This window comes from Caretta caretta, chromosome 2 (assembly GCF_965140235.1).
Source record: "Caretta caretta isolate rCarCar2 chromosome 2, rCarCar1.hap1, whole genome shotgun sequence".
Taxonomy (NCBI): domain Eukaryota; kingdom Metazoa; phylum Chordata; order Testudines; family Cheloniidae; genus Caretta; species Caretta caretta.
The window spans coordinates 199,387,247-199,414,593 of NC_134207.1; the positions used below are offsets into that span (position 1 = coordinate 199,387,247).

Below are 27,347 nucleotides of genomic sequence, written 5' to 3' on the forward strand. Positions count from 1 at the left end.
GAAAGGATATACAAGCCCTAGCATGACAATTAATGGAGATGAACTCAGTGGAATAATGGATTTCACTTACTTGTAAGGGCTTTGTTAAAATACTGCCTTTAGTGATCAAGAAGTCATTATTCAAATTTGAAAGGTGTATTCTGCATTCAGCAGATTGACACACTGCGTCTGGAACCAGCACAATATCATATAAAATACACTATTAATTATTTATTATTAATGATGCATTAGGGCACCTACAACCTTCTATAGGCAACTTTATTATTTAATGTGAACAAGAAGAGTATTTATATTGTTGGATCATATTAAAGAAGTTCTGTATTAAAATCACAAATGAGTTTGATTCCCCATAGTTTAAATTCCAGGGTATTACTAATTAAGAGGTCTCTTGGGTTTTGGTACTGTTTCTCTCCCTCTATGTGTGAAACTTGCAAGCTGCTAATTGTGTTAGTACATTCTAAGACAGAGTCTGTTCTCAAAGCAATTCACAGAAAGAGAGAGACTCAAAGCAATACTCTAACAACAGAAACAGCACCCAGAGACTCCTCGCCCTTTTGTTGTATTAACAATTGTGATTAAAATAGAGATAGAGGATGTATGTGGATGGATGCTTGGTGTGGATAATAAATGAATGATCAGGGAGGTGCCAGCCTAAGAATCCAGTGTCCATCGGCTGAAGAAGGCGTCAAGTGGAAATAACCCGAGGACCCCCCGGAGGGCAGACTGGAATCCACCCAACATCCTCAAGAATGGGAAAATCAAAGAACAAGATAACATCCAGCAGCACGGAGCCATCAGGAATGTGCTATCTGATGATTGATTCAGCAACAGCATGATGAAGCAATTCCCATAGACTGGCATAGGAAGAAATTCCTATAAAAATAGACTCTAAAAAGTGAGAACTTTGGGGTCTGATTCTGCAAACCAACTTCCAGGAGCATCAGATGAGCATCTGACAAGGCCCTGCTCCCCCCTCATGTCCAGGCCACCTGGCCAGTGGCTTGGCATGAGCAACTCTAAGGCTGGTAACTATGAAACAACCTTGCAGAACCTGTGTGTGTGTGTTTGTATGAATGAATGTGTGAATAAATATGAGATTGAATGGAATGTTATAGCTATAACTAACTGCTTACTATGATTCTTTCTGTATTCACAATAAATGTGGTATTTTGCCTTTTTCCCTTTAATAAGATCCTGATGGTTTTTATTTTATTGGTATAACGATATATTAACCATGCTTCAGTGCATTCCACTTTCCTTTATAACTGTTAAATATGCACAAGTTATCGTTGACACATCAAAGAAATAAGTAAAAAAGGAATCAATACTATTCAAGCATACTATGCTTTTTTAAAAATGTGACTTGTCCCAGGACAACCTGAACCCCAACTCTGGTTTTTAACAACAATATGGAGTTTTCACAATTTTTTGTAGTGATACATGATTAGCAATGTGCAATAGGGAATACTAGTGGATGCCCGAAGTAGAATTAAAGAAAACAGTTCAGTCATGTATATCTGTGTCTTCTATCCTCCAGCAGCAATCTCAAGAAAGCTGAGGTAGAAGGATTAAGTTACAGCAAATTAAGACCACTTTACTCTTGAAAGAGTATCCATACAGGGTTTAACATGCTTTAATTTATGCACATTGTTGGTTTGCCTTAACTGTCCGCCGTGTCCCCATGGAGACAATACCCAATTTTGCATGGAACTGTACTATCGGTACATGTAAATAGCAAATTAGATGCTTAATAGAACATTTGCCCATGATTCTGTTTTTTCTATGCAATTATCCATATGCCCATCTGTGAAAATCAGGTCCTAAATTTCACTGATGTAGGATAGTTTATGGTAAATTAAAACCATCAGACAACAGGATTCTTCCTACCTTGTTTTCAAGCTATGTTTTATGTTAATCTTTGTGGCAAGAGGAAGTCGTGCAACAAAAAATAAACAGGAAAGGAAATTGGTCTTTTTTTTAACAGGTATGTCAGAAGACAACACTGTTGATGCTATACAAATAAATACTTCTGTTAATAAGAGTAAGAAACTGTAAAGATGTTCCAGAAGATTGCTGGCCAATGATGCCCATGTGCCGTGTTTATTGTTAATTGCTAAGGTGTTTTGCACTATGAGAAAATGTACGTATGTAAAGAGTTCCAAAACCAGTGCTGAAGCAGTATTTATAAAAGCAGAGTCATACTAGAGAGGACACACCCATATGGAGGTTATTGGGCCAACACAGAAGATAACATATAGTGAATGGACAAAAGGCCAAGAGGCAATCAGAGGGAGACATATAAAGAAAAAAGTATTTACCCATTGTGACCTCAAGATCATCTTCATAAGTAGTTGGTAACACAAGGGGGTTGGTAAGGCAAAGTAAGTTCTCATGCAAAAAATTATGAAGCAAGATGTGCAAATCAACATTAATAGAACAGGACGCTTTTCAAGTTAGGAGCACAGGAGTTACAGATTCATCAACAGTAATACTTTCCTCTGTCCATCTTGCAGAAGAGCCCATAAATCAAGAACTGGAATCTTTAAGAACTTAGCAATTTTTAAGACCACAAAAACTCTTGGTAAAATTAAAATGATCTTGCCTCAGACACAAATGTTTCATTAAGCTATGGCCTTTGTTTTTTAGGGTTTTTTCCCTTCCAGAATGAGAGTCTTTTGCTGTTTACAGCACTCACCTGACTAAATGATACGCTCATTCTGGATATCAGCCAGAGAAGGGGGAGGAAGAAATGACAGCAAATACATTATTCTTGTAGTTAAACTAAAGTGTTGCAAGAAGTAGAGGCATATCTCCGGACTGTACTGTTCTTCTCCGCTCATGCTTTCAGAATCAGATCGGTCATTCAGCCAGGGAAGAACTCCCTCTTATGGGTAAGCCATAGGGTAAATTTCCTGTCTGAAATAAACACTAGAGGAGTGTCCCAAACAGTCTTTACAAACATGTAAACTACCTCTAGTTTACTGAAAATCAATTAACTAGAACAATGGTTTTCAACCTGTGGTCTGTGGACCCCTGAAGGTCTGCAGATTATGTCTAAGGAGTCCGCAAATGGTTGCCGTTATCATAGAACAGTGGTTTTCAACCTGTGGTGTGCCGACCCCTGGGGGTCTGCAGACTATGTCTAAGATTTCCAAAGGGGTCCACACCTCCATTTGAAATTTTTGAGGGGTCTGAAAATAAAAAAAGGTTGAAAACCACTAAACTAGAGAAAAAACCTCTAATGTATGCATATCCTTTATGAACTTGGTTATTGTTTGATGACTAAGCTGACTGACTCAGTCCAAATAAGCCTGAGATAATGTTGGTAGGTTAGGAAAAGAATCCTTGTAACCTATTTTGTAGTGTAGCCACTATTTATAACACAGATGCACAATTCTGGGTTATTTAGATCTTGGGCTACTCCAGGATGTCCAAGTAGCAGCTGCGGTCATGGGTACTTTTTTCCACTTTTGCCTGGAAAGAAGTGTGTGACCATTCTTCTCCAATGCAGACCCTGACCCCCAATTACTGTCTCCTTTGTTACCCAGAGATGCACTCTATATGGGCCACAGCTGGAGACCATGAGTGAAGAATTCTGCCACTTAGAAAATGGAGTATTATGTGGAATTTCCCCCGATGTTCTGTGCCGACCGCCAATAGGTTTCCAGGCGGAATTTCTTGGTTTTGTCTAGTAAAACCTTAATTGTGTTGGGCCCTATTTACTGGATAGACACCCTCTCTCTGCCACATTACTCCAGTTGTGATCAGGTGAGGTGCTCAAGCTGAAACTCTCTTGCTGCAGATCAGAGAGAGCTGCAGGCAGGGTATTCTCCATTTGCGGTCCTCTACATTGCACCTCACTGCCTGCCTTGGTCCACTGGAGCCTGCATTTGTGAATCCTCCAGGCACATGAAGCCCACCTTACTCCACAAGCTGAGGATTGGAAACATTTGGGGTTATCCTCATTATTTTTTCTCATGAATATATATGTTTCTGTCATGGTGGGATGAACCATCCTTTATACAGTAATCTACTGCTATTTGTAACGTTTGTTAATTTATTGTAAGGGTACCCAGACCATAGATGGAGTCACTTTAACTGCCTTTATAAAATTAAATAAATAAAAATAAATAGGAGTTTTATCCTCTATGTAATCCTAACCAGCTGTGACTGAACTCCTTATAAACTGGTTTTTCAGGCTGGCTTCCTAATGAGAAGCAGGCCAGGATTTTGAGATGGTCTGACAAGAAATAAGTTTTTGTATTGTCATTCTTCAGAAGAGGAATCATTTGAGTAATCATTATTTCTTCCCCTACCGTCTCCTATCTTCATCCCTGCTTATTAGCCATGACCCAGTGTCTGACAGATTTTTGTACAGGTAATGGAAATTCAGCAGATGTGCAGCCCATCTTTGGGACTGCTTCAATGAACCCAAGCTTCTACTGAAAAATGTGTTTCATTTTTTAAAGAACACCTATTTGCCTGTAAGACCACCTGCTGCCATTCTACCACAGGAAAATGACAAGAATTAACAGAGCAACTATATGTTTATACATCTGTATCCATGCATCTTTTACAACAACTGTGGAACCAAGGTGCAAACTGCTCACTGTGCCATGCAACACAGCCTGTGACAGATGTCCTGGAGAAGGAGAAACAGAAGGGCTCTCCTGGTGATGACAATGTGCCACTACTATATACCGTCATGCAGATGATCCAATCTCAGGAACAAATTGTGGCTTTGCATTCACTAGTTACAGACAGATATCAGAGGTCTCATTCTACAACAGCAAGACAATGAACACTGGACATAAAATGTCACAATGTACTTACTGCAGTTCTACCACTGTCTTGATCCTCATGCTTGTAGCAATCTCCCTCTTCTTCGGAGTAGATTTCCTTCCCATAAGGAAACTAATTAATGGCTCTTCCAGGTGGGAGGTGACAGGAGAGTCTATAAATTAGGGTTTTCCCCCACTACTTCTCTCTTGTTCTTAAGGATTCTCTAACATGGAATTAAAGAAGATGGAAGGCAGCAGTTTAGAAACAGAACAAGTAGGTTTTCCTTCACTAGGCGCTAAACTAGAGGGCGGGGGTCTTCCTTAAATGAATATCAAATCCATTCTAAGCTTACTATGGACAATTTATCTTTGGTAGAAACTTGAATAATGGTTTAACTAGCTCTCCCTCAGAGGTTGTGAATCACCAGAGGGCTCCTTAAACTTGTCCACCTCAAGTTTGCCAGAAAGGGCTCAAGTAAGCCTCGGGAGAAATCTTTCCTGGTAGGAGATGGAGGGGTAATGAAGGTTACCTAACAGGCATTATGTGGACAGTTTGGGAGCTGGCAGTGCTACTAAATGGAGAAGGTCTTATCACATTCCTGAAGCAAGAGCCAAAAGGGCAAGCGGTTTTTGTAGAAAGGAGGAAGACCCTCTCTCCACTGGGTCTTCCATGACTGGATCTACTCATTATCAGAGAAGTGACTGGACATGGAGTTTGGGTTAAAGGCAAAGCAGTCAGCCAATGCCACTTTTTTCATGAAGTGAAGGAAATCTGCAAGGCAGCTGTAGTTCGGAACATACAGATACAGACTGCACTGTAAAAAGAAGGAGCTCTCTCCATGTACCCACTAGTCATGGAGTTCAGACAAAAAGAGTCAGTGAAGAGAAGCGAAGCTCTATTTCTAACAGATTCCAAATACATTATTTTTGGTATGAACTTCAGCTTTCGCCACCTGACAATATTTAAAGGGCATATGTGAAAAATAATGTGGTTTATAACATCAATTATTAAAGAAGAATGGTAGAAATGGTAGAAATTAAAGGAGAATGGTAGAAATGGTCTACTTGCCTCTCTCATTCAACATAATTCATAATTAAACAAGCTTTTTTGAAATCTAATATTTTACAAAAACATAAAAGAAGTCTAAAAAAAAGCTAAGATACAAAGAAAAGTTGCTTTGAAGCCAGTGTGACATTTGAGTCCTGTTTCCATTACTAATGCGAAGTGCAATACTGAGATAAAAGATGGCCAAGCAAAGACCAATAGCTTCTTTCCAGAACTCCTTCAGGCTTTTGTGCCTTTCTGAACAGTACAAAGCCTTGAAACCACAAGACACAGTCTTAAAGTCCTTCTCTGCTTCCAGTAGGTTATTTAATTGACAAGTCATCCTTCTTCTAACCTCAATCCCATCTATACGGAGCCAGCTCTTAAAGTCCTTCTTCTCCATTCCAGTCTGTCTTGAAGCAGGTTATTTAATCAACAACCTACCTCTTATTACTTGTGTAAAGGAAGAGAAATTTCTTATTTCAGGATCCTAAAAACAGATTAAACGTAAGTGCTTTTTTTCATGGGCTAGCAGGTAATTTGCTTAAATACTATACACTTTTTGTCAGATTTTGATAGAAAATAAACTCATCCACCAGTGAAATATTTATTAATAATAGAAGAAAACTGGCTCTGGACACAAGATAACTTGATGAAAGTGCAAGAATAATGGATGTGGAATGTGATCAACTCCAAATAAGAAAGGAGATTAGAACATTTTATTCAAACGCTACAGATCAAGGCTTTGTATTTCAAAAAGTAATCCTTTCATTTATCAAAAAATTTGTTTTCTAGGACGGGGTTCTCAATCTTTTTCTTTCTGAGCTCCCCTCTCCCCACGTTATAAAAATTCCATGACCCACCTGTGCCACAACAACTGTTTTTCAGTAGATTAAAAGACAGGGCTGGCATTAGGAAGTAGCAAGCAGAGCAACTGGCCAGAGCCCCACACCATAGGGGGCCTGCAAAGTTAAATTGCTCGGCTGGAGCCCCAGGCAATGGGGCTCGGGATTCGGCTTTCTGCCCTGGTCCCCAGTGAGTCTAATGCTGGCCCTGCTCTCTGGTTTATTTTGGTGGACCCCCTGAAACCTGCTCGCGGTCCATCAGGGGTCCAGGACCTCTGGTTGAGAACTGCTGTTCTAGGAGATATTACAAAATAGGGAAATTAGGTACCGGGCATAAAGAGAGAGACAAGCCTGTGTACTGTACAATGAAAAAAATGAAATCATTGGTTCACACTGGAGTAAATCTTTTAACTACTGTCATAGGCAGAGCCTATACAGTTTAAACTGCCAAACAGAGTTTATGTACCGATTAGTGGAGATTATGTAGAGAGGTAGTGCCATTTTTAAAAAATACAATATTATTACGAAGAACCCCTAGAAGTTCATATGAAGATGGTCTCTGTTTCAGAGACAGTAAAATCACTGAGGCACATCATCACAGCAATGACTTACTACTCCTGCAGGAGTCAGTGGAGTTGAGCTAAGCATCGTTAATGCCCTCCCCACCAAGTGGATGTGTGAGATACAGTTTATAACTTGTAGGTTTTTATTAGATTTTGAATATAGTGTTAACACATCTGCATAATTTGTCATCTTCTCCAGCCTCTCTCACAAATTGTGATATATTAAAAACACCTACACATTTAATATTTGAGAAGTTTTTACTTCTTGTCAATTCTAATAATACCAGAGGTGGCTATAAATCTTTGTCATGCTTTGGGGAAAAGTCACTTTCACAATCCAACTACATGCATGGGAGGATATTAAATATTGAATCATGCCATTGAGACGTTTGAGTTGGTGTGTCTCAGGAGTTGTTAAAATATATGTCCAGTGTTTTAATCAGTGTAAGACTATTTATCTTCATTAGGATTATTTATAACTGAAGCAGGTTGTAGTTTCTGAAGCTTTCAAACACAAACTGCTGATACTACCTCCAGTAGCACTAAAATGTTTTTGTTTGAATAAAGAATATTTGTAAATCATACTTAACTGTCTTTATAATACAATATAAAATATTCAACTAGAACTTTAACAACACTTTTGTACAAATACTTCAGAGATAGATTTAGTAACATATATCAACAGCCAGCACAACTGACTTGGGGAAAAATGAATAGATTTTTCCCATTTCTGTTTTATCCACAAGCATCCATAATTTCAACCCCCTCATCCTACTCCATCCCACCCAACCAGAATCCACACAGTATAACGGTACATGCATCTTACTCAATACCACATTCTCTGCCATGTTTTCCCCTATGCCTGGAATGTCCTCCTCAATGCAAACTCCTCCCTTTACTGTACATCCGTACTCAAAACCTATGTAGTCCTACAGTTATGACCCTAACTCCCACAGCGTGCTAATAAAATCTAACTTTAAAAACAAAAGCAACCAACAACTCTGTGATACAAGCAATACTAGAACCTTATTTCGTGTAAGCCTGCCTCTCCCTCATTCAGTATCAATTTCCATGCGTCAAGTCATAATTCAGTTAGGCCTGATCCTCCAACAATTCACACAAGCAATCCCTATTCACATGAACAGTGCAATTAGTCACATTAGTGTTTGAAAGTTCGTGCCATGAACCTGTAAAGTCCTTAGTAAAAAAACCCTTTAGGCCAGGTCTTCAGCTTGCATAAACTGGTCTAGCTCCACTGATTTCAATGGAGCTATGCCAAATTAGACCAGGTAAGGATCTGACCCTATGTCTTTAACCCCACCTCAGCAGTTAGGAGACAGTGGAGATCACCTCTTAATAGCCAGTGAGCAGGTCCATACGTTAGCATATACATTTGAGGTTGAATTTTGCACCTGAGATGTTCATTCACAGTATAGATGTTGGCTCAAAGAAAATGTGTAATTTTTAAGCCAACCACAGGATTTTTAGGAGTCGGACACAGATTTTTTGAATGTCTGAGGTTGGCAAGGATGTGTTTCACAGCCCTGAATCTGGAAATTTGATCATCATATGGGGCAATCAGTCTCTGTGGTATAAAGGAGACAATAGCAGTTTCTTTCCTCAACCTCAGTCCGGTAAGCAAGAATTTTACAGACACTGCAGACCGCAGTTATTAGGCTCTCTCTGGCTGATAATTTTGTTCCAGAAATCAGCTAGGGAGACGGAGAAAGGGGCTATGAAACTAGGGAACCAGGTAGCTTGGAAATGAAAAACGATTACAATTTCACCACCTTCTCTCCACATCATTTAAAAGCCCAGAAAAGAATAAAAGCAGATGTGGGTGAAAGTGTCCATATAAGAAGTCTAAACCACAAGGGCACCCTACAGCAGATTGATGATGAATGGGAGAGCCCTCAAGAGCAGACTGGTGATTGATGAGAGTCTCCACGCAGCAGAACAGTGTAGGAGAGAAAGCACCCTGCAGCAAATTGGCAGTGAGGAGTGAAATGACAGGTAGCAATCCAATGACAGGGTGTGCAAAAAGTTTCCATTAACCACAATTTTTTAAACCTGGCTGATAGGAGAACACACCAGTTCCCTCCACCCACAAACACAAAAGACTTAATTCAAGCCTAGAGCTTCATTAACAATGCAACCACTCACAGAATTGGCAATAATAGAGCACGAGACGTTGGGAAATGCTTTGCATGAACTCCCTGCATTCCTGTTGATTCCACAACTAGAATTTGGAGGGATAAAGGTCTAATGTCGGTTTATGTCCTAACTTGAGCTTTCCGCGGAATAATAGTATCTATTGGCCTCCAAAATCCCACACATAAGCAGGTATGAAATATGCATGGAGCCACGTCTGTTCCTTTTATCCTACCTTCAACTGCTTACATGAATAAAAAGTCTGTAGATATTTGTACATGCATCAGGCTCAGCTTCATTTAATGTTTAAAAATTAAAATCCATTTTTGAACAAATAATGTGATGTCTTATACTTAATTTATTTGATATACACATGTTCACAAGCTATGTATCAAAATCACACTTTTTAAGGTATACTAGCCAATAAATACAATAACTAATGTGTGTTCAATTATCAGCTTTATGCATATTAAAGAAAAACACACAAGCATATTTAATCAAAAATCAATTAAAACAAATATAGGCTTTGTACTATAATTTGAGGATATAGCCATCATTATTATTATTTACCTATTTGTACTGAGGGAACAGGATCAAAGGGCAGGATCCCACTGTGCTAGATAATGTACAGACATCTATCAAAATATCCCTCTAATAGAATCTAAAATCCAAAATTAATCCAAAATAAGCATTTAGTTGTTTTGTTTTGGTATTGTAATTTTTAAGCTAAATATTGTAACCACTAAAATCAGATTTAATAGGAAAACTCAAAAAACTGCCCTCCTTTCCCATCTTCTTCCTGTTGACATCTACTTTCAACCAGATCTGATTCTCAGGCATTATCAATATGTACATTTAAGGATCATCTACAAAAGGAAGTTGCACCAATTTAATGGTAAGGAATTGATTTATATTGATTTTGCTCAAAGCACTTTTAATCCAACTTTAAGAGTGTCCACCCAGTGGGATTCCAACAATTTTACTTAAACAGTTTCTAAACCGATATAAAAGTCTGTACAAGTTGTGTGTGTGTGTGTGGACAAGACCTAAGACCATGAACTTGCAGAGAGAACCACACAGGCAAGACACTAAAGCTAAATTGAACCCCAATCAGTTTTATCATGTGGTTCCCTGTACAGGAATAAAATGCTGAGAATTAAATAGCACATTCATAAGTGTACCTCAACATGGATTGGAAGGGTGGGATTTTCAAAAGCACTCAGTATTGGCCTGTCTCTGCTCCCAATGAAGTCTCTCCAGGGGCAGCAGTCAAGTCAATGCCAAGCACTTTTGAAAATATTATTCTAAACGTTTTCTTTCATAAAAATATTTTTCTTGATCCTTTGAACTGAATACAGTGGGCTACTGAGGGTTGAACATTCTTCTTGCCCTTATCTGCACCCCCTACAAACTTATGCAAAAGCTAGAGACCATTTGGTCTTGTGAGAAAATAAAACATATAGGACAAAGATAATGAGATATGAAATATAGCAGACCTATGTAAATCTAGGTATGTGCTACTTAAATCTACACATATTACTGAATAGCACACGAATAAATATACATTACCCCCCTCTCCCCCTCCCCCCACCCAGTAAAAGTAATCTCATAAAGGAGCTCTGAATTTTGAATGATACGTAGCTGAAAGAACACAGAAACATTGTGGAATTCAGCTGTAGACCATAACCCATTGAATTTACATAAATGTATACAAGGTTGTAATAACCCATGGAGTTCATTGCTTTAACTGATTTCTAGCGTGTACAAAATTCACATGGCTATATTTTTTTTAGTTAGGATTAAATTTACTCCAGTGAAGAGAGCTTACACAAAGCTTCCCATACTATTTAAATTCCCATTGAAATCAAGAGGAGTTAGGCACTGAGGTGCTTTTAAAAATCCAACTAAGTATCTACTGCCATCTTTAGGTGCTTAAATACCTTTAAAAATTTGGCCCTTAAGAGCCTTTGTCTCACTGACAGTCATGCTATTTCAAGGGGGATCCCATGTCACTTTTGAAAATAGAAAAGGAGTACTTGTGACACCTTAGAGACTAACCAATTTATTTGAGCATGAGCTTTCGTGAGCTACAGCTCACTTCATCGGATGCATACTGTGGAAACTGCAGAAGACATTATATACACAGAGACCATGAAACAATACCTCCTCCCACCCCACTCATCTCATTTGAGCTCATGCTCAAATAAATTGGTTAGTCTCTAAGGTGCCACAAGTACTCCTTTTCTTTTTGGGAATACAGACTAACACGGCTGTTACTCTGAAACTTTTGAAAATGGGATTTAAGTTCCTAACTGACTTAGGTGCCTTAGGAAATTTTATCTTTCAAAATGTGCTTAGGTTGCATTAAAGTCAACAGAACTTTAGCACGTACTTAACCATGCCTAGACACCCTTAAGGACTGTACTGAATTGGGGCCTTAAATCCATATGTGCTGCTGTGTTGGTGCAGGAAGCCTCCTCTGCTATAGAATGAATTTCGCTCCTACCAAATAAAACATTAGTTTAAAATAAAGAAATACTGTGAACATGTTTTTTTTAAATACAACTGCATTTCAATTTATTTTTAATGGAATCTAAATTATATCTTTTCAAATCACATGGACTTAAATGTAATGTCTGCCCATTTTCATTCTACTCGGTGATCCTCAGCTAAGCACTGAAATGTAAAATCCTGTCAACACTTTACTTCTTCATCTTAAACTGCAATTGTAAGAAAACATGACCTAAATGGTTTGAAGTAAGTCCTCTTTGTATCATACTTTTAGTTCTGCATAGAACCTAATGGTATGAGCTCAAAAACAACTGGAGGTCAGCACAGCACAATATTAGTCACACAAGTGCTTCTGCCAATGGAAAATGAAGGAAAATGACATTACACTACAAGGCTGCTGTATACTGTACTGTATAGGGTGAAAAGAGACCCTGCCATTCTACAGAGGAGAAGCATGTCAAGTAGGCAATAGTTTTATTACAGTGAAATTGCATTTACAGTGAAGTTTTTGTGAATGGAAAAAAAAACCCAAACAGTTTACTATGGGCCTGATCTAAAGCTCACTGAAATCAATGGTAGTCTTTCTTTTTATTTCAATGGGCTCTGAATCAGATCCTGTATGAGAATCCACTATATGATTAAAGAAAGTGATGTGTGATGAAATCCAGACCCTACTGAAGTCAATGTGACTTCTGTCACTGACTTCAGCTGGGCCAGGATTTTACCCATGATATCCATATGTTCTATAGAGTGACGGAAGACTAAAGAATATAGGATTGCCAATTCATCACCCTTTCACAAGCAAAAAACTGAGTGAAAATTACTCAGATAGCAAATAAATCTGTTTGCAAATGAGAAGAAGAACAAGCACCCAGGGAAGAATATTTACTTTCAAATTTCTAATAATTTTACAAACAGAATATATATAAAATTACATATTATATGAAATATGGTGCTAGACATTTTTTAAATATTTAGGCATCACCTTTGAAAGGAAAACAAGTTAGAAGAAACTGTATTGCTTATCTTCTTAGCCTTGTGTTTTAATGAAGTTCTCAAGTATTAACTACCATGAAATCATCAATCTTCAGAAACATTTTAAAAGAGATAAAGAAAATTTAAAATGTTAATGCAAAACTAAAATATATAGTCTGAAAGTTGAAATTACTAATCTAATAGTGTCCCTTTTAAGAGTGATATATCTTATTTGAATTTATAATCACTTCATTCACATTTTCCTGAGAAACCACCTTTAAATTTGTTATTTACCACTTTAATAGCTGCAGACAGAATGTACATTTTTATTGTATGGTCTGGTCTCGAGTTTTGACATGTGCTTCTCATATCAAGTTTAGTATTTCAATGGGAAAACTGTCTCGTGAGGCAGGCACACTTGTTATGTTTAAAAGCTGTGGTGAGACCATTCCTGGTTCCCCTCTGAGCTAAAGGGTTTCAAAGTAATACTCCAGTTAATCAATGATGGAAAATTCTGTAGAAGTGCTTATGACATTCACATTAATACTAACTAAGGTCAGTGTAAGTAATGGCATTACAATAAATACCAGAAGAATCAGTGAATATTACTTTATTATTGTAAAGATTTATCTTTTTAAGTGTACAGTATGACCTGCTTCAATACCCACTGAAGTCAACGGAAAGATACCTGTATGGTTTTTACTCTGTAGGGGATAAATGTTCGCAGGTGGTGTCAATATTTGCAACCGCAAACAATGTCTACTTTTATTTTTGTGCAATAAGTAAAACATGAACAGCAAAGTGATGGTCACAAAAACATTTAAAAAAAATAAGGGCAACAGTGAGCCTGGTATATCTGCAGCCTTCTGAACCAAGCAGACTGTAGAAGGATGTGTATGCTGGCTCTCCTGCATGCTGAACTTAAGGTCAGTCTACCTTGGAGCCACATACCTGATAGGAATTCCCACACTCAAAGCCTTGTCTCCTTAGTGTTGGGACTCCTTCTGAGACCTCTTTCCAGTCAACTTTCCAAGAACTCAGCCCAGCTCCAGCCTTCGTCACTCAGGTATCTTTATTTGGCATACAGTAGTGCTACGCTGAGTTGATCAGATTCAAACGCAGGGGGGATTGATGCAGGGTGCATCACAGCTGCAAAATTACACAGAAACCTTCTCCCTTTATATAAATTACACCTCCCACTGAATTTATGATACACTGCATCAACTTTTTTGGCTTGGCTTGGCTACTTTTCAGGAACCAATCCCTGTGCAGCATGTGCTGTCCATGCTTCAACTTCCTCTTTTCCTCATCTCTACATTCCTACCTTATTTTGTCCCTTGTTATCTAGTTCATAGTAAATAGTTCCCTGCATATTGTCCCTCTTATCTTAGTTGCCTCAGACATTCTCTGTTCTAAGTGAGAGGTTGGATTACCTTTGGCACTCCTAACACAATGTTACAGTGACAGGGCTTCCCATTCCCCAGATCACCTTTTTTGTTATGGTGAAAATGGGTGCCCCAACGGACCCTTCTTTTTCTCCCTGAGCAACAGAATTAAGCTTCAAGAGAAATAAGTGCCATCTTCAGGAGATCATGATCCCTATACAATTCATCCACAGAATAAGTCAGGCCCATGCCCCCAGTATTAGAGGGGCCTGCACTGCTAAGTTTATTTCCATGACCCAATTGCTATATACAACAAGCCATTAGTGTTCATAGGCAGTTATTTAACCGGTGAATGGCATTATATAGCCATTAGTGAAGGGGAAGGAACTCTTTGGAGTCAGAAGCAATCAACATGGTTCCATACAACTTTGAAAGCAAGCAGAAATTCGGTCAACCAGAGCAACATTCCAGGAAGCAGCTTATATCTGGTAGGGGCCCAACATAGATTATTTACTGTGTTACGAACTGCCATCCCATAGCTCGCTAAGGAGTCAAGTAGCTGGGTCAGGTAGTAAGCAGATACACATAGGAGAAGTATTGTCTATCTGAGGCTGCTGCCCCTACTCCTGAATCCCCACCTTGGAGCAGTGAACCACACCAATTCCACTGCCTAGAGCTTCTGCAGCCAATGAAATAGGGACAGAATTAATCCCTCAATCTTAAGTAATTTCTACAGTGAGCAAACAGTTCTTAGACAGCACAATGTGAGTCATGTGTCTGTTTTCTAAAATAAATAATTGCATAAAATTGTTAAACATACTTGCATGTCACAAAAACAAAATTTTAATTTTTTAATAGAAAATATTTTTTTTAAACAAGAGATGTAATTTAAACACTTGTTTTCTGAAAGTCATACTCTAATTTGTTCAATGTTGAAATTGATTTCCACTGTTCTTTAAAAATATAAATTAATAGTAATAATCCAGAGGATTACGGATCAGAGGTTAGTGCACAACCTTTTAATGAGCAAAGTATTTAAAGACTGATGACACAGTATATTTTTTCTCTTCAGTAATTTAGTACAGAAGTTCACATTGATTGCTTAAAAGCCATTCGATTTTATTTCTTATATTTAATTGTTCTTACTGACTGATTAATGGTTGCCTGGAGAAAGTAAAAGATTATTTTATTCATTTGGCATCATTAAAAACACTTTCAGCCTAACTCACTCATTCACATGCACTCTACATGCCCTTCATGTTTTCACAAAACTGTGCAGGTTATCTGTGTTTTGTGTAACATTAAACCTAAAATCCCACCAAGCTCTCTAACCTGAACTAAACCCCTCACAGTGCACAGAACAAAAAGGGGAGATTTTACCATTTCCAAAGAGCACTTATTCATATGACAAAGGAAAAACTATTGGCTTGCACAGAAATGTTTTGCCTTGTCTGACAATTTATCTTCTCTGAGAAGGGCCTGTCACCTGATCCCAGTCTTATTGGTTTAATCTCTTTAGCACTGTGATGAAGTTCAACAGCTCCAGCAAACAAGGGACAGCCTTAGGCCTCAAATTAGCAAAGCACTTTAAACATCTATTTAAACTCCTGCTTAAGTCCCACTAAAGTCAATGGGACTTAATTACATGCTTACAAGTTCAGAATATACTTATGTGCTTTGCTGAATTGGGGCCCTACTGGGATCACTCATCTAACTCAACTCCAAATCTGTTGTGAAAGATGCTCAAAAAAGGTTCCTGCTTCTCAGTCTATCGACATTGGGTAAAATCCTGGCTCCACTGAAGTTGACTCCCACCGACATCAATGGGGCCAGGATTTCACTCATGAGATTCAGGGATTTTACCAGGAGATTTCCCTTTCCTCTCATCTTTTTTCAGTTCCTCCACTCTATCTCATTCTCCTCTGCCACCCCTGACACACAGGGAGGCAAGGCAGGACACAACTCTGCTATGACATAAGTCTGCTTGATCTGTCTAAGAGACAGCCACATCCCCATGAACGGGTCTACAGGCTTATTCAGAGATGAGTGAGTAGATTCATAGTACAGGTAAATAGTCTTAAAAGCAAGGCAAGGTAGAACTCCATTTCCTCTGTGAACAAGACACTCTGCTTTTATCATTGGCATATGACCCCAGTCCCGCAGCACCTTTGGGGACACTCACTTCACTAATGCACCCCTGAAGTACACAGGCTGTCGAATAGTGGAAGTAAATGTGTGGCTACGCAGGTGATGTTGGCAAGAGGACTTTGGCTTCTTAGACAACGAGCTGATGTTCCAGGAAAGATAATTATTGTGCTGGGATGGGCTCCATCTATCAATCACTGGGAAGAGCGTCATCTGGCTAACCTGATAAGGGGAGCTTTAAACTAGGTTCTATGGGGGATGGTGACAAAAATCCAGTCAATGTCCATCTAGGCTCAAGTAATGAAGATAAGGGGAAGGGGCTAATTTCTGGAGAAGAGTCTAGAAATCACAAGTGCATTAAAAAGGCAAAAATAAAAGCAACAGGTCAGTCTGCAAAATATCTTCTATGCCTGGATACAAATGCAAGGAATATGGGGAACAAACAGGATGAACTCAAAGTCATGGTATATGAAGAAAATTAGGACTTAACCTGGCATCACAGAGACTTGATGGGACAACTCCCATGACTGGGGTACCAGCACTTAGGGATATAGCTTGTTCTGAAAGGATAGGTCTGGGAGGAAAAGGAGATGGTGTTCCGCTGTACGTCAAGATGGTGTTCCGCTGTACGTATATACACTTGCTCTCAGGTCCAAGGGGACGTGAGCGACAGACCTACTGAGTGTCTCTGGGTGAGGATAACATGGGAAAAGAACAGAAGCAATGTTATGGTGGGGGGTGTATTACAGACCACCAAATCAGGAAGAGGAAGTAGATGAGTCATTCTACAAGTAGGTAACAAGATTAGCTAACACACAAGCCACTATTAAATGGAGGAGTTTAACTTCCCTGATATCTGTTGCAAGACTATTGCAGCAATACATAATACATCCTGCAAATTCTTGGCATGTGTAGGGGACAGCTTTCTGATTCAGAAAGTTGAGGAAACAACTAGGGGGCTCACCCATTTTAGATCTGATTTTGACCAACAAGGATGAATTCAAGCTTGTAGTCACTACATGGGTAAGTTGACCTAAATTGTGTGACTCCAACTATGTGAATAACATAGCTGGAGTCAACATAGCTTAGGTCAACTTACCCTGGTGTCTTCACGACACTGAGTCGATGCGAGATGCTCTCCAGTCGACTTCCCTTATACTTCTTGGAGAGATGGAGTACAGGGGTTGACAGGAGAGCACTGTGCCATCAATTTAGCGGGTCTTCACTAGAGCTGATAAATCGATCCCTGCTGCATCAATTGCAGCATCATGAATCTCCCCGATAGTGGTGACCAGCCCTTAGTTGCGAACATGAAGGTAGTCAGGAACTTGGGAGGAAGTGATCATGATCTGACAGATTTCAAGATCCTATGGAAAGGAGGACACAGGAACAGCAAAACAAGGACACTAGACTTCAAAAAGGCGTATTTCAACTGACTCAGAGAAATACTAGGCAAAGTCCCATGGAAAGACCAACTAGGAAGAAAAGGAGCTGAAGGGGGCTGGCAGTTCTTAAAAGATGTAATACAGAGGCTTAACATCAAGCTATTCTGATGCAGAGGAAAGATAACAAGAGTCACAGGAGGCCAATGTGGCTGCACAAGGAGCTTTTTAGCTATCTAAAAACCAAAAGGAACACATACAGGAAATGGAAGGAGGGAGATGTCACCAAGGAAGTATACATGGGAATAGCACAAGTGTGTAGGGAGAACATCAGGAAAGCCAAGGCCAAGAATGAGTTACAGCTGTCAAGAAACGTTAGAGACAAGAAGGGGTTCTTCAAATATGTCAGACAAAAAAAAGAAAGATCCAGGACAGTGTGGGTCCGCTGTACAATGGAGAAGGTGAGCTGGTAACAGAAGATGATAGGCAGGCAGAGCTGCTCAAAGCCTACTTTGCTTCAGTCTTCTCACAAAAGATAAACTTTGATTGGACAACTAGTGAAGCTACCATAGACATTAAAAGGGAAGGGATGCAGATTGGGATACGTAAAGAACATGTCAGAGATCTTCTGATAAATCTGAATGAATTTCAGTCAGTCGAACTGGATGCTATTCACCCGATGGTACTGAAGGAGTTAGCTGAAGAAATCTTGGTGCTACTGGCAATAATATTTACAAACTCATGGATGACAGGAGAGGTCCCGGAAGACTGGAGAAGGGCTAACATAGTGCCCATCTTTAAGAAGGAGAAGCTGAGGAACTACAGACCTGTCAACCTGACTTCAATACCTGGGAAGCTACTAGAGTAATGTATAAAACATTCAATTTTCTAATAACTCGAGGATGAAAGGGTAATCACTAGGAGCCAGCATGGATTTACCAAGAACAAATCATGCCAAACCAGCTTGATTTCCTTCTTTGACAGGGTAACTGATTTGGTGGCTAGGGGAAATGTGATGGACATAATATACTTGGACTTCAGCAAGGCTTTTGACACAGTCTCACCTGACATTCTGATAAGTAAGCTGGGAAATGAGGACTTGACAGAACTGCCATTAAATGGATAAAAAACTGGTTAAACAACCACAAACAAAGAATAACTTATTAATGGAATGATGTTGGATTGGAGGGAGGTCTCAAGTGGAGTTCCACAGGTATTTGTTCTGGGTTCGGGTGTTGTTTAACATCTTTATTAATGACCCGGATGTCGGTATAGAGAGCATACTGATCAAGTTTGCAGATGACACAAAGCAAGGAGGGTTGCCAATACTTTGGAGGATAGAGCTAAAATTCAGAGGGATCTAGATAAATTGGTTACTCGGCTATAGACAACCAAATGAAATTCAACTAAGAAAAAAGTAAGATGTTACACTTAGGGAAGAAAAACCAAATGCACAAATACAGAATGGGGAAAAACTGGCTTGGCAGCAGCACTGCTGAGAAGGATCTGGGAGTTGTGGTGGATCACTACCTCACCAAGAGTCAGCTGTTGCAAAAAAAGCAAATGAAATTTTAGGTTGCATTAACAGAGACATCGCATGCAGGTTACAGGAGGGGAGAGTACCGCTCTACTCAGTGCTGGTTAGGCCTCAGCTGGAGTACTGTGCCCAATTTTGGTAACAAATATATAGAACAGATGTAGAGAAAACGGAAAGGATCCAAAGGTGAGCGACAAAGATGATCAAAGGGATGGAATGCAAGCCCTATAAGCAAAGGCTCAAGGAACTGGATATGTTTAGTCTGGAAAAGAGGAAATTAAGAGGACACATGACAGCAGTCTTCAGATACTTGAAAGGCTGCCATAAAAAAGATGGAGGAAAGTTGTTCTCTTTTACCACTGAAGCCAGAACAAGACGCAGTGGGTTCAAACTAAGGCATTTAGATTAAATCTCAGGAAAAATTTCCTAACTGTAAAGAACAGTAGGACAATGGAACAGACTGCCTCGGGAGGTTGTGGAAGCTTCCTCACCGGAGGTTTTCAAAAGAAGGCTTGATAGTCATCTCTCTTGGATGGTTCAGACACAACAAATCCTGCATCTTGGCAGAGGGTTAGACTAGATGACTGTTGTGGTCCCTTCTAATCCTATGATTCAATAGAAGTAGTCAAGTGAATGGTCCTCCGACTGGGAAAGCATGCAGGAGTACACTTCAGTTCCCCCAGCCTAACCAGATCAACTTACCAGTTCAGTGATGGTGTCTACTGCCCTAGATGGTCCTTCTTTCAGCAACTATATTACTGTGGCGAAGAGCATGATTAGAAAAGCTTAAGAAAAAGGGATCAAAGTACATCCACAGTTCCAACTTTGACTGGGCAATTAGTGAGGTTACCATATCACAGACTGTGTCAAAAGCCTTGCTGTATCCAAGTATCCAACCTTTCCGATTCTTCTGACAGATCACAGCAAACTAACTCAAAAAACCAACCATTACACGTAAATAAACAAAGAGCAGAAGAGATGTATAGATGTGTAAACATCCTCCTTTTCCTCCTTGATTGAGAGTGAAGAAGGAGTGTCACTGTGGTGCTGCCATTATCAAAGTACAGTTTCAAACACTACTACATTAATGTGCACTAGGAAACTTAGTGCACGCCAGCAGGGTCCACACAGTCCAGTTAGTGTAGGACATATTAATGTGCACTCGAATTTACTCCCCTCTGGTGTGGACTAAAGTACTGTGTAGACAAGCCCTCAGTAATAACTATAGATTACTCAATAAAATCATAACACTTAGCGAGTGCCATGTCAATCTCCCAAGTATGAAATGATCGCTGTATTTTCCCTAGAATTAGCTCCTTACCCAAAAGCAAAAAAACTGCTTTTTAAGGTCTTAAAGAACATGCAAATGTTGAGGTAGTAATCACTTGTTGAACCCAGACAAGATATTCATACAGCTTCATATGGCTTCCATCACTGTAGAATCTGAACAACTAGCAATCTTTAATGTACATCCTCACAACCCCCTCGGGGTGAGATATGGGGAGTCGAGGCACAGAGAGATTATAGCTGAAATTTTCAAAAGGGGCCAAGGGATTTAGGTGCCCAGCTGCCAGTGATGGCTACTGCAAATTGGAAGCCTCATTTCCTAAGGGCCCTTTGAAAATTGTAGCCTGAATGGCATTCCCAATTTGACACAGGGAGTCTGTGGCAGAATCAGGAACTGAACCAAGATTTCACGAGTCCCAGTCCCATGCATTAACATTTTTTCCCTTTCCCAACTCCCCAAAGTCTGTCCATAATTAGGACTTTTTAAAATCATCATCAGCCATCAAGTCTACCTGATATAGTGGAAGTCCACCAAGTCTTAACTCCCACCGTCTTACTCCCATTCCTACTCAGACAGACCTCTATTGGTCAATTTCTGACCCCACTGAACTCAATGGGAGTTTTCCATTGACTTCCATAGTCTAAGACTTCAGCCTCGGACTTCAATAGGCCTTGCGTGGATGACAAGCAACAGTATTTTGTGATAAATCACTAAGTAACATAAAAGATTACTTGTTTCGCCACTATATTTAAACAGTGCCAGAGACTCATTCAGGGAAACATTACAGATTTTCAATAACAGAGAAAAATATATTATTAGAGGGCTTTAATGACTGTTGTAAATAGCATTTCTTTCTCTCACCAAAATTTATTCATATGTATAATAAAGCCAAGTCTATGTTTTTTGTTAATGTTTTCCAAGCAGTATATTTTCATCTAGAAAGTCATCAGAATAAAATGGTATTGGTGAAACTTTAGTAAATAGGGGGAAAGTAATTAAAATTTCCCTTTTAAAGATAAAAATATAGAGTTTTTGAAGCTTAATTACATAGCTAAAACCAATACAATAACATATCTGTAATTTGCTTAAGCCATTATTGATTCAAATCAATGACTGAATACTGTTGCCCTGATAAGATTCACATCTAACATTTTTTAAGTTTCACAAATAGTTCACATGGTACATTTACAAATAAATCAATTAATATTGTCTGAAAGACCAATATATGCACAATATGAAAAACAGTTTTAGCTGTTTTATGCTCTCCACAGAACAGCTTTACCCTCTGATTAATTTTAATTTACTTTAAAGGATTTCATTGGACTGAAACTTTAATTAAAAAAGAAATGGAAAAGTCTATAAGGTCTGCATAGCATCAATTACTTTGACTTGGTATCTTGCACTTCAACTACCCTTTGTACATATGGTTCCTGTTGAAATAATTGAAAAGTACTTCTGAACAATGTCACCCACACATCCACACTAAGAGCTAGAGGATATATTAACATTAAACTTCACTAATATTAATAAAGAAACAATTAATTCTTCATTATCTGTTTCTAAAATACATCATCAAACTCCTTCAGTTCAAACACAAATAAAACATTACATATGCCTGTCAGTGTAAAGGGTAATTATCATCATCATTATAATTTATACTGCTTTGTTATAAGTCTAATGTCTCATTTATTTATAAAGCTTCCTGGCTGCCATTTAAATAACCTCTCTGAAATATTAAAATATAATCTGGCTGTTACTAAGAAAACTCCCACATCCTCCCTCAACTACACCCTTGTAAAATGTTGCCTCTAATTTACATTACACTTTCCTTAAAGGAACAGGCATCATTTACATTTCCATATTATAGTGCACCAGTAAAACATACTAAAACAATATTTTCTGTTAATTTATCTATAAAACATACATGCAGTGGGCTAAATTCAATCCCAATAAACGTGGCCATTAAAAAAAAATCAATAGAATAAGGGATAATTGTGAGATACTCAAAGAAGTTGCCCCATGGACCAATTATAAAGGGCCAGATTCAAAGACCACTGAAGACAGAGAAGAGACTCCCGCTCACCTCCAATAGTGGTTTTGGATCAGGCAAAAAAAACAAAAACAAAAAACAAAAAAAAACCCTCAATATTTTAATTATTAAAAAAGGAACTTTCACAACCTTTGCCTACTCTAACTATTACCAGATTACAAGCCTCTGAAGTGTATCTGGCACATTGCCTGGCATGTTTATTGCTATTTATAAATTAGGCACTTGTGTAAGAATGCAAATTTTATGCATCTTTGACTAAATGAGCCTGTTAAGAGATGACCAGATATCCTTTTTATGGGACTGCTAAATAATTATATTACAACGATAGATTATGAATGAAACACTAAAGAAGAAAATTGTTACAAATAATATTAAATATATTTTGTCAAAACTTTTCAACCCAAAATATAGAAAAATAATGTTACCAATGCTATGCCTGCCAAGAATAATTCCCGAGATCTATGTACAAGAGTAATAAAAAATATAAATCTACAGTACCTCTATTAATCCTGGTAATATGGTACTAGCAATTATTTTTGTATTTTACATCCATAAGTTAAAATATGCTCCCAATGTCTACTGTAGTGGTCATTAAAGTTTCCCCTGCCTCAATCAGCATAACTAATGATGCCATATAATGACAGAATACAGTCTCTAATGAAAAGCTGAAGAAAGTCTCCTTGCAGCAATACTGTTCGTGATTTAGTATTCTGAACTTGTTCAGTCCAACATATTTTATTCTGTGGACATTATCACCTCTCAGAAAATTACATTTCAATGAACTTGTCAAGAAAAAAGTAATGAAATAACCAGGCAACGTAAATCAATTACAGTCGTTTGTTGTGTGTTATTCTTTTAGGGCCTAACCCTGGAAATGATACTAGCTGTAGTACTTACTACGATGGTGAGTCCCACTGGGTTTAATGGGACTACAGCTGGCAACAAACACTACTACTGTACTAGAGGTAGAGGTGAAATCCTGACAATGTTCAAGTAAATGGGAGTTTTGCCATTGATGTCAATAGAGACAAGATTTCACCCTAAGCATTCTGTAGATTGGGCCCTTGGTTTTCTGTGTTTATTTGCTAGAACGTCGTTACATTTAAAATAGAGATGCCCTGTGACAATCACATTTTCGTGAACAAATTCACTGCTCAGACTTTCAGGGTGATAGCCTATCATTTTTCTATATGTACAAATACTGTTGCCATCAATGAAAGTCCAGTGTAAATATCAAGGGTGGAATATGATGTAATGAATGCACATATTCCAACAATCTGTTCCCCATGCGATAATGAAAAGCCAGTGCCACATCCCATGCTAGCAAATGATTAGTAACTTGAATTGGTCAGAAGAACAAGATGCAGTTCCCTATCTTGTTTCATCAGCAGAGGTCAGTACACAAATTATTTAAGGAACAGTATCTAGATTTTCAAAGGTATTTAGGCATCTAGAGACTCCAGTGCCTAATGAGATTTTCAAAGGTGCCTAAGCAGGTTAGGGACTTAACTCATACTGAAATAAATTCAACGGGAACAAGCCACTTACCTGCAGAGACATTTTTACAAATCATCCTAGGCGCTTACCTGTACCTTTAAGCACCTAAATCTCTTTCAAAATCTGACCCAGTCTCCCTCCCTCACCCAAATCCATCTTTTTTCACAGACAAAGCAAGCACATTAAGTCCCATTTTCAGAAGCACCTACGTGACTTAGAGCCTACATCCCACTGAAAGATAGAGGAACTTAACTCCTAAGTCACCTAGGCTCTCTTTAAAAAATTTCCCACGGTCTCTAACACTGCCAGTCTCAGAACCAATATCTTCGGATAAAATTTAATGAAAAAAGTTTTACCGCTTTTTACTACTATGAGCACTGCAGAGTCAACAATCAGATAGAGTGAGCAGCAGTCTATTTTCTTCTTGTGTTTCAACAGACTAGTTCGAAGACCACAGCTTATGCGTTAGCAAGTGAGACCAGCTATTATTGGTGTTATGTCTACTAACATGATCAGCAATGAAATAAATTAACAATATTTTCATCCAAAGGCTTCAGATTTAACCCTTAGATGATCGGGGCAATTTAAATATCTCACAGCTACAGCTTCCGACTGTCTGAAGTTTCAGTAACTTACAACACTGCATTACTTACAATACAATACTACATTTGGTTTACATTTAGTTTACAGTTTTATGGTTATCTTCATAAATACAGAAGCTAGAAAGATTCACAAAAAAATAAATAAAGCTTAAAGTCTGAAGCACCATTCTATGGGAAAATGTGGGATTCCATAGCAAATTCTACAGCTGCAGAATCAGAAAATACACAGGGCTCCGGAAAAGGCAGATATAATTGACTAGATGCATAACAGTGGGACAGACAAGATTCAATCTCAAAATAATGTAAGTATTTCCTTATTTAGCTCTTGCCCAGGCAATCAGACATTTTTTGTGCATCTATCAGACTACAGACTACCTTACAAGAGAGGACTCCTTAGTCTATGCCCTTTTGAGTGAAAATCCAAAGCAGGTTAGGCTCTAGGAATTCTTTTTTCACTACCTCTTCTTAAAGGTTGAAAGACTCTTTGAACAGTCTGCATGAAATTCCCAAATAGCAGTTTAAGTCTTAAGTAATCTAATCAAAAACAAGATTATTAAACCAGATCAAAACATGAGAAACTGTTTGTATAACGTATGTAATCTTATATTTGGCATAAAATAAGATAGATAGGTGCAGTACACATTAAGGTCAAGTCTACATGGGGACACTCAAGAAACTTAAGGCAAATCAACTAAGGGTAGGTCTACACTACGGAATAAGGTCGAATTTATAGAAGTCGGTTTTTTAGAAATTGGCTTTATATATTCGAGTGTGTGCGTCCCCACAGAAAATGCTCTAAGTACATTAAGTGCATTAACTCGGCGGAGTGCTTCCACAGTACCGAAGCTAGAGTCGACTTCCGGAGCGTTGCACTGTGGGCAACTATCCCACAGTTCCCGCAGTCTCCGCTGCCCATTGGAATTCTGGGTTGAGATCCCAATGCCTGATGGGGCTAAAACATTGTCGCGGGTGGTTCTGGGTACATATCGTCAGGCCCCCGTTCCCTCCCTCCCTCCGTAAAAGCAGCAACAGACAATTGTTTCACGCCTTTTTTCCTGAGTTACCTGTGCAGACGCCATACGACGGCAAGCATGGAGCCCGCTCAGGTAACCGTCACCCTATGTCTCCTGAGTGCTGGCAGACGTGGTACGGCATTGCTACACAGTAGCAGCAACCCATTGCCTTCTGGCAGCAGACGGTGCAATATGACTGGTAGCCGTCATCGTCGTGTCCGAGGTGCTCCTGGCCACGTCGGCCGGGAGCGCCTGGGCAGACATGGGCACAAGGACTAAATTTGGAGTGACTTGACCAGGTCATTCTCTTTAGTCCTGCAGTCAGTCCTATTGAACCATCTTATGGTGAGCAGGCAGGCGATACGGATTGCTAGCAGTCGTACTGTACCATCTTCTGCCGGGCAGGCAAGAGATGAGGATGGTTAGCAGTCGTATTGTACCATCTTCTGCCGGGCAGGCAAGAGATGAGGATGGCTAGCAGTCCTACTGTACCATCTTCTGCCGAGCAGCCATGAGATGTGGATGGCATGCAGTCCTTCTGCACCGTCTGCTGCCAGCCAAAGATGTAAAAGATAGATGGAGTGGATCAAAACAAGAAATAGACCAGATTTGTTTTGTACTCATTTGCTTCCCCCCTCCCCTGTCTAGGGGACTCATTCTTCTAGGTCACACTGCAGTCACTCACAGAGAAGGTGCAGCGAGGTAAATCTAGCCATGTATAAATCAGAGGCCAGGCTAACCTCCTTGTTCCAATAAGAAAAATAACTTAGGTGCACCATTTCTTATTGGAACCCTTCGTGAAGTCCTGCCTGAAATACTCCTTGATGTAAAGCCACCCCCTTTGTTGATTTTAGCTTCCTGAAGCTAACCCTGTAAGCCATGTCGCCAGTGGCCCCTCCCTCAGTCAGAGCAACGGCAGACAATCATTCCGTGCCTTTTTTCTGTGCGGACGCCATACCAAGGCAAGCATGGAGGCTGCTCGGCTCACTTTGGCCATTAGGAGCACATTAAACACCACACGCATTATCCAGCAGTATATGCAGCACGGGAACCTGGCAAAGCGATACCGGGCGAGGAGGCGACGTCAGCGCGGTCACGTGAGTGATCAGAACATGGACACAGATTTCTCTGAAAGCATGGACCCTGCCAATGCATGCATCATGGTGCTAATGGGGCAGGTTCATGCTGTGGAATGCCGATTCTGGGCTCGGGAAACAAGCACAGACTGGTGGGACCACATAGCGTTGCAGGTCTGGGACGATTCCCAGTGGCTGCGAAACTTTCGCATGCGTAAGGGCACTTTCATGGAACTTTGTGATTTGCTTTCCCCTGCCCTGAAGTGCATGAATACCAGGATGAGAGCAGCCCTCACAGTTGAGAAGCGAGTGGCGATAGCCCTGTGGAAGCTCGCAACGCCAGACAGCTACCGGTCAGTTGGGAATCAATTTGGAGTGGGCAAATCTACTGTTGGGGCTGCTGTGATGCAAGTAGCCCACGCAATCAAAGATCTGCTGATGTCAAGGGTAGTGACCCTGGGAAATGTGCAGGTCATAGTGGATGGCTTTGCTGCAATGGGA

The 27,347-nt window shown here is 39.5% G+C and overlaps 1 protein-coding gene across 3 annotated transcripts in view; it reads right to left on the reverse strand.

The window, feature by feature from the left end:
- The window catches only part of RARB (retinoic acid receptor beta), a 526,846-nt gene that overhangs the window by 379,772 nt on the left and 119,727 nt on the right, over positions 1–27,347 (reverse strand). The window lies entirely within an intron of this gene.